Raw genomic sequence first — 9,040 nt, forward strand, 5'->3', positions numbered from 1 at the left:
TTTTTTGGTTTTTCTCCGGTACCGGGAACTGAACTCACGACCTTGCGCTTGCCAGGCAGGCGCTTTGCCACTGAGCTAAATCGCCAGCCCTTGCCTAAAATTATAAACTGACTGTTCTGCTGGGCTCAGGGCCACATACCTGTAATCCCAGCTATTTGAGAGGTCAAGGCAGGATGATCACAAGTCAGAACTGAGCCTCAGGCAATTTAGGAAGACCTTTCCTCAAAATTTTAAAATAGCTGAGTGTGGTGGTACATGCTTATTATCACAGCACTTGGGAGGCTAAGACAGGAGGATCACTGTGAGTTCGGACTACATATCGAGTTCAGGGCCGGCCCTACCTGTATAGCAAGACCCTCTCTCAAAAATAAATAGCCAGGCATGGTGGCCCACACCTGTTATTCCAGCATTCGAGAGGCAGAGACAGGAGTTTGAGGCCAGGCTGAACTACGTGGTGAGATCCCGTCTAAATAAATGAATGAATAGCGTGGGGATGTAACTCAGTGTGAAGATGCTGGGTTTAATTCTCAGCATCACACACACACACACACAAAAAAAAAAAAAAAAAAAATGGGAAGAGCCCAGGAATGGGTGCAGCCTCCAGAATCGCCCTGGCGACCCTGGAAAGGAGCACAGCCTGCCTGCACCTGGATCCCAGCTCGTAGTGAGCCCACTGTTGCTCTCCTACCCCGTGTAACATAAATACCCAGCAGAGGCCACCAGGCTTAAAGGTAACATAGCATAGAGTTTACTGTGCCTAGGTGCAGGCAGAGAGCAGAGTAAGACGTCTGCCCTGAACAAAGAGAAGTGTGTCCCTTTTACAGGGATGGAGAGAAGGCAGGGGACGTTAGGCAGGAAGATCCCAGCGAACAGCTGTGGTTAAAGGTTTCTGGCAGTCTTGCATCTCAGTGGGCAGAGTCCTTTCAAGTGGCCCTTGTAAATTTTGGGGCATCTCCAGATGTCCCCAGGACCTGCAAACTTCCTTGCCCTATCTTATCTCCTTTCCTGTGTTTGCCAATGACAGCCTCAGTACTGAGCTAAGTTCCCTGCAGGGAGCAGTGCTCCTACTAGCAAGTAGGTCAGGCCGGGTTGGAGACTTACACCCCGTAGCACTAGAAGACGATCCAAGTGTTTTAAGGACTGACCCCAGGTTCAATTGCTGTGGCCACAATGCCAATACTGTAACAGAAAATGCTCCCCCATCCCACTACACTTCAGTTTTTTAGTTGCCCAGGTAACAGTTCCTGTTCCAGTTCCCCTTTGCTCCTGTCTCTTAGCAACAGCTGGTCACTGTGATGCACAGCTGGTCACTATGATGCACATTGTATAAACCCATCCCCAACTGCTAAGCCATTCTGCCTGTGTGCTTCCTGCTTGCTTGTCTCATATAAGCCCTAGACCACCAGAGACCGGGGCCTGCTGTTCTGTGAATGATGCTGATCAGTGCCCATTGACATTAATAAATCTGGGCTGGGGATATAGCTCAGCGGCACAGCGCCTGCCTGGCAAGCACAAGGTTGTGAGTTCAATTCCCAGTACCGGAGAAAAACCAAAAAAAAAAAAAAAAGACATAATAAATCTGCCTCCACATCCTGGGTGTCATTTCAGTGTTTCTGCTTGCTGTTGCAATATAACAGGGAGCCCCAGTGCAAGGGGCTGGGTCAGCTGTCCACTCTCTGCCTCTTTCCCTTAAGTCGACTTTACCAACAGCACTAGAACAAAGCAAAGTTTAGCAGAATGAAGAGCCGGCTGCAGTCTAATCACTGTACAGGCTCAGCTGCTTCACCCTCAGGCATTCCTGCCTGGGAACTGCCGGCTGCGCTACTGTGACCACAGTGTTGATGGCTCACCTTCTCATCTCTAAATGTTTGGAGCTACTTATATTCAAAGAGCAGATCGGTGTTAAGAACAAATGCCCCCATGTGTGGCACATATCTGTGATCGCATAAGTGGGGCGGCTGAGGTGGGAGGACTGAGTTCAAAACCAGCCTGGAGAGTCACTGCCAAAGCTCCGCCTCTGGACAGATCTAGAGGGACCTTCTAGGTCTAACCCATCACACCCACAGGCCTGGTGTGTCCCCTCCAGGCCTCCGTTTCCTGCCTGTATCATGGGTCCAGGGCCGGATGATCTCTGAGATCTGCCCTGGCCTTAACATTCCACACGTCTGTGGTTGGGCCCCAATGGGTCATCTTCCTCCCGGGGCCTTTGATTCCCCCAGGAGTCGGGCGCCACACCTGAGCGCGTGCCAGGCTCCAGAAGAGCTGTTCAGACCCTTGCTGGGTCATGTGTGGGCGCCAGCAGCTTCCCGCCCGGGCTTATCCCCATGACTCACGCTTGTCCTGTGCTCGGAAGCCCGGTTCCTGCGCCTCACTCAACTGGAAAGGCAAATCCAGCCCCGTGCAAGAGCCTTCCGTGCAGGGCTTTCCTCTCCTGCTCCGAAGCTGGGAACTTTGCAGGTTCAGCTCCCTGCCTTCAGCCTCTTCTCTAACAAATGCTCCAAAACAAACAAACAAACAAAAAAATAGTTTCTCACCCTCAGCTGTTGTCAGAATTCCGTAGCTCTCCACATTTTCGTGATCGATCCTTGCTAACAGGACCCTGGAGGGGATAACTTTAAAATTATTATTAGATGCTGACACCTTGGTAAGAAGAAAGGGTTCAGGGATTTAGAAAGGAGTGCCTGATGGAATTAGGGAGACTTTTTTTGGATTTTTTTTTTCTTTTTTGGTTTTTGAGACGGGGTCTCACTGTGTAGTCCAGGCTTGCCTTGAACTCACTTGTAGCTCAAGCTGTCCTCAAACTCATAACAATCCTTCTGCCTCAGCTTCCCAAGCTGTGATTATAGGCATGCACTAACACATCTAGCTTTTTCTATTTCTTTTTAGACACAGGGTCTCTGTATGTAGCCCAGGCAGGACTCAAATGCACAGCGATCCTCCTGCCTCAGCCTCCTAAGTGCTGTTAACTTCCATATGAAATTTGGCATGGCTTTCATGACAATTGTGGCCCACTAACCCCAGGAGTATGGGGAGGACCCGTCACTATTGCCCACACAGGGCCCAGCAGCAGGGCCAGGCAGACAACCTGGGCCTTCCCAGAGCCGTCTCAGGAACCAGAGAGCCCTAAGGATGCAGGGAAGAGACGTGCTGGCACAAGTGAGGGTGGAAATATGTCTTTGGGAATGACGGGCCTGAAGCCACCGTGGTCCTTGGGGAGAGCGAGACTGTCATGGCGTTCCCGGGAGGTCCCCGATGCCCCCTGGGGATGGAGGAGGGGCGGGGACTGGGTCTGCAGGTAACCGAGAGGTCTCGGGGCGGCCCTGGAGACCTGTGTGACTCTACTGTACCTCTCCTCGCTGCCTCTCCCTTCCCTGGCTTTGAGGACTTCGCAGCAGCCTGTCCTCCCTGTGTTGCCCTGGCAAGCCGGACGAAGCCCGCGGCCTGTGAGAGCCGGGAGAGGGTGCCGGGCCGAACGCCGAGGCCGGCTGCGCGGCCAGGACTTGCTCCTGTGCGGAGTGAAGGCCGCGTCCACAGCGGGAACTGAAGTGCGGTGGAAACCGCGCGGCTGCTTTGTGCTTAAAGAGGATGCACGCGGCGCAGGCAGTCAGGCCGGCCCTTAAGAAGGCAGGCGTTGAGTGGCCTCCGGGCGCCTCCAGGGACCGCTCCTGCGTCCAGGGCACCGGCGGCCCAGGCCACCTCTCCCAGTGCAGCTTCGCTCGGGTCCCCAGCACCCGGGGGCCAGGCAGCACAGAGGCCTGCGGAGCTCAGACCTGGCCCCGCCTCCCGCGCCCAGGCCCCGCCTCCCGCGCCCAGGCCCCGCCTCCTGCTTCGGCCCGCCCCCGGAGCCCCCGGCCCTCCTCCCGCGTCCGCCCCTCCCCCGTGCCCGCCCCTCCTCCGCAGTCCCCTCGGGTCCTCTGCCCCGCGCCTCCCAGTCCGCGCCCAGCGGTCCCCTCCGTCATGCGCAGCCCTCTGAAGTCGGAAGGACTGGCTGCTGGTTCTTCGGAGGAGCTCCGGTCTTCGCCTTCAGCTTGGTCCTCTCCTGGCTTCTGGTGCAGACTGTTAGGCTTCCGTCTGGACTCTCCAGCCTTCTGGTGTTCGCTCTCCGGCCTTCATCGTAGATTCTCCAGCGTTCCGCCGCAGACCCATCAGCCTTCTGATACGGACTTGCACGGACACTGCAGCGAGCTCCAGGCCCGGAGCTGGGCTCTTCCATCTCCAGCGTGCAGACACCCTCTGCACGCTTCCTCATGCAACTCTGTAGCTGACCATTACAAACCAAATTTACAATTTCTTATACATTTGTTTGTCTTATATTATATCTGATGCAGATTTTGGTACCAGGACGGTCTCCGCCCACCTCAGAGCCCAGGGCACCGAGGCGCACGGCCGCTCCTGTCGTGCTCGGCGCGGCTTCCTGCTCAGCGTGCGGGTCGCCGTTCCGGGGCACTGAAGTCCCTCAGCCCGGGTCCACTTGGGGGCGAGGCTGACCAAGCGGCCTCCTTCCCAGCCCCGGGCCCTCGGTGGGGAACCCCGCGCTGGCTGGCACGCGGTGGCGCCCCCTAAGCGCACGACGAGACAGTGGACGAGGAGTGATCCAGGTCGTGGATGGGCTGTGAAGCCCTGCTGGCCACAGGGAAGTCGGGGACAGGGGCGCGGTCCCAGAGGGACGCGGCCAGCGGCAGCCGCGCTGAGGGGCGCCGCCTACGGGGACCCCCCCAGGTCCCGCCCAGCGTCCCTGCCTAGGATGCCCGGCTTCCCGGCTAAGGAGTAGTAAGGAGCACTGTCTCTTTAAGAAACCAGACAGGGCTGCGCAGGGTGGTGTAGAGACTGAGGCAGGAGGATCTCTAAGATTTACGTCCAGCATGGACTACAGAGGCCCCAGTCGCCGAGGTCTAGGGTGCAGGGAGGAAAGGAAAAGGGGAGGCACCAGCAAGGGCGAAGGAGAAAAGCGACTGCGGAGAAAGGTTCAGGCCTGATGCGCTCGGGGACTGGTGGCCCTGCCCCCATGCTGGGCCTCAGTTTCCCCATAAGCACAAGGAGTGGACGTCGCCAGGGCCCTCTCACTTCCGACAACCACCGGGAAATGGAAGAGCCAGGCTGCCGGGCCGCTCGGAGCCCCAGCTCCCAGGCAAGGCGGGCGAGGCTGCGGCGCCAGGGACCCAAGCACCTGGTGTCCCTGTGCGGCGCTCAGCGCTCAGGACAGCAGCAGCGCAGGCGGACAGCTCGCCCTCGGCCGCCCTTAGGCCCTGGCGCGGCAGAACCAAGCTGCAGGGCTCAGGGGCCCGCAGCTGTCAAAGCAGGAAGTGGAGCCGCAGTGGTGGCTCAGCCCAAGCACCGAGGGCGGCAGGGGGAGGGACACTGTGCTGGGAGGGGCGCGGGGGCTGGCACCTGCCGGCCACACGAGGGGCGGCTGATGACAGCGCAAGTGGCCGCAGTGCTAGACAACCTGGAAGGTGGGGCCTGCACGGTCACTTCGCAGGGCCACTGGATGCTGTCAAGGGGTCATAGGGACCACTGCTGGATGCAGCTGCGGCCCGCACACATGGCAGACTTCACGGTCAGCTCCACTTTAATAGGAAGGAGCCCGTGCCGAAGTAACCAGAAGGAGTAGAATGCAGCCAGCCTGGGCAGCGCACGACTGTAATCTCAGAGCTTCAGGAAGCCGAGAAAGGAGGATCCACATTCAAACTTAGCAATACTGTCTCAAAATTAAAATATATATATTTGCCAGGCATGGCAGCACACACCTGTAATCCCAGCACTCAGGAGGCTGAGGCAGGAGGATTGTGTGTGTTTGAGGCCAGCCTGAACTTCATAGCGAGACCTTGTCTCAAAAAGACAAAAAAGAACGAAAGAAAGAAACTTCCAGAAGAAAACACAGAAGCTCATAGTGACCTGAGTTAGAGGGAAGTTTCTAAAATAGCACACAGAAGCAGAAACTGTACAGGAATAACTGGTACATTGGATGTTATCCAAATTTATGATTTTTTTTCTGCAAGAGATATCCAACCAGGAGCTGTCTCCAGAAATTTCTCTGCCTTTTTAAACTCCTTTCCTCCCGGAGAAAGAACCCTTACAGACAACCTTTCCTAACTGCCCCTTGAAAATTTAATACTGAGAATATCTGTACCATGAGTATATCGTGGTTTTTACATCAAAAAAGTATGAGTTTTCATTAGCTCCCTTTTACTTTAGGGGTGCTATTGCCCCTATTGAAAATACATGATCTAGAACATAAAAAGAACTCTTCGCCAGGAATGGTGGTGCATGTGTGCAATCCCAGCACTGGGGAGGGTGAGGCAGGAAGATTGCTGTGAGTTTGGGGCCAGCCTGGATTCCATAGTGAGTTGAAGGCCAGTTCAGGCCTACTTAACAAGACCTTATCTCAAAAAAGGAAATTATTAAAACTAAAAGAGCTCTCGTCCTATAATACCAACACTGAGGAGGCTGAGGCAGGAAGATTGCCATAAGTTTGAGGCCAACTTGGGCTACGAAGTGAGACCTTGTGACAGAAAAGCAAACAAAAATAGAAAAATAAGCAGAATAAGGAGACAAATAGCTTTTGGGCTGCGGGTGTGGCTCCACCTGCCTGGCATGCTGAAAGCTCTGGATTCAATCCACAGCACCCCAGGAAAAATGAAGAAAAAAATAGTGTTTAATGGGAAAAATGTTTGAATAACCTCTTCAGTATCCAGAAATGGCAGCCATGAGGCATTCCCGCTCTTTGGTGGAGAAGGCGACATCACAAAGATGTTGCTTCGCCCCCTGCCGGACGGGACTGGGATGCACCGCCGCTCCCACGAGGCCTGCACTGTGACCCTTCTCGCCGCCACGCTTCGGGAGGGAAGTGAGCGCCCGCGTCTACGCAGGCCAGAACGCGAACGTTCCGCAGCGGAGAAGCAGCAGCTGCAAGACAAGCAGAGCCGTCAGCCGGGGCCAGGACCGACTCGCGGCAGATCCTGGCTCTGGGTTCCGCACAGCGGTCCAGAGGAACCGCACGTATCACAGCTCGGAATGGCATAGTTAGACTGAGCCAAAGAAGACAAGAAGAGTGGACATGGCTGCGCACACTGTGATCGCAGCACTCTGGAAGGCTGAGGCAGGAGGATCTCCAGTTTGAGCCCATTCTGAGCAATTCAGTGATTGAGACCCTGTTTTAAAATTTTTAAAAAATGTGAGAGGCTAGGGACGGAGCTCAGGGTGCGGCTCTGGGTTCCATCCCAGTGCTGAGAAGGAGAGGGAAGCTATGCTATGGGATCCCCTTGTGCCTCCTCCTCCCTCGCCCTTGGCCCGGGTAGGGGGCAGTTTGGGCTTACCCAGCATCTGTCACACCGGTAGATACTGACTGAAGTGACTGGTGTGATTTCAGCCACATCTCTTCCTCTTTCCTGGCCTCAGTTTCCCCAGACCTCACAGGAAGGGGCTGAGGCTTTCCAAGCACCATATTGCGTCCCTCCGCCTGGTCCCTCCAAGCTGCTGACAATAGACTTCCTGACAGTCTCATCCTCAGGACAGCGCTTCCCCAGGACTCAAACCCTCTCTGGGCGACAGACGTCATGGGACCCGGAGCACTTCAGCCTTGGGGGGACCCTTCCTCCACTTAAAAGTAATATGGGGTCACTGTGTAGCCCAGGCTGGACTTGAACTCACGATGTAGCGCAGCCTGGCCTCAAACTTGGGGTGACGCTCCCACCTCAGCCTCCTGAGCAAGGGGATTAGAGGTATATGCCGCCACACCCAGCTATAATAACAAATTAAATCCAACTAGAGAGGGCTGGGGATTTAGCTCAGTGGCAAAGCGCCTGCCTGGAAAGTGCAAGGTCAGGAGTTAAATTCCTGGTACGGGAAGAAAAACAAACAAACAACAAAAAAAATAAAATTAAATTAAAAATCCAATTAGAATTAATTTGCAGCTGTGCCACTATAAAGACAAATGTATTAGAATTAGACTTTAGTTCCTCTCTCCCTGAAACCGCCTTCTTTTACATCTTGATTGTAATAGAAATTGGGTGACCTGGCTGAGGTGTCTACCCACCGCATTGCTGCAGGATGCCACCAGGGGGCGCCTGGCACCAGGACTCCCGCTGCCCACAGTGCACTGTGTTGACTCCCAGCAGACAGGCTTTCAATATGCAGCCCCAGCCGGCCTTGAACTTCCCGAGATCCTCTTGCCACAGCCTCCTAGAGTGCTGGGATCACAGGTGTGCGCCACCACGCCCAGCTAAAAGTGGCCCTTGGGCCCCAAGAGAGGAGAAGCCTCACTGGGGGCTGGCTGGGTCCTCCCGGCCTCCAAGTCATGCGGGGACCCTTCCCCTCCGTCCTCTGGGAAGCTCTGCCTGATTCGGGGAGCTCCCTCTCTGCACTCTGGCCCCGGGACCCTGTTTCTCCAAGCCGCGGTCACTGCTGCCCAAGGTCGGCTCCAAGAAGGCAGAGAGGAAGCGTGGCAGGCTGGATATCCACACTGCTGCCTGGCTGCCTTGTTGGGTGAGAACAGGGTCGCCGGAGCAGGGCAGCGGCGTGGACAGGGGCGCAAACCCTGGCTCCCAGCGCCCACCACTCTTAGGGCCTGGGCCCCTCCTCTAGTCCACAGCCACCCAGGGACCCGCAGTGCCCACCTGCAGCCTGGCTCCCGGGCTCGGGGTACAGCGGGGGAAGGGAAAGGCTGTGGCCCCGTTTTTCTCCGCCGCATAGTCGGGGTGGCCTCGAGCTGCTGCAGGGATGAAGGGCAACACCTTGGGGGCCAGAGTGCCCCTCCCACCCAGACCACACCAGGCCTAGCACAGGTAGAAACAAAGGAGCTAAGCCACTCCCTTCCCTCGTCCACTGTACACGCCACACCACTCTCATGCTCGTGTGGGCTTAAATTTAGGAGGTCGCGAAGATTACTGGCGGCAGAGGAAACAAGGGAGACCCTGGACAGGAAGTGTCTGCCGCTCTACATCCTAGAAGCCTCAGTCATCGAGGGTCCGTTTTCCCTTGTCCATTTTCCCCCTTTTTCTTTTTCTTTTTCTTTTCTTTTCTTTTTTTTTTTTTTTTTTTT

This window comes from Chinchilla lanigera, unplaced genomic scaffold (assembly GCF_000276665.1).
Source record: "Chinchilla lanigera isolate Chin_1 unplaced genomic scaffold, ChiLan1.0 scaffold00012, whole genome shotgun sequence".
Taxonomy (NCBI): Eukaryota; Metazoa; Chordata; class Mammalia; order Rodentia; family Chinchillidae; genus Chinchilla; species Chinchilla lanigera.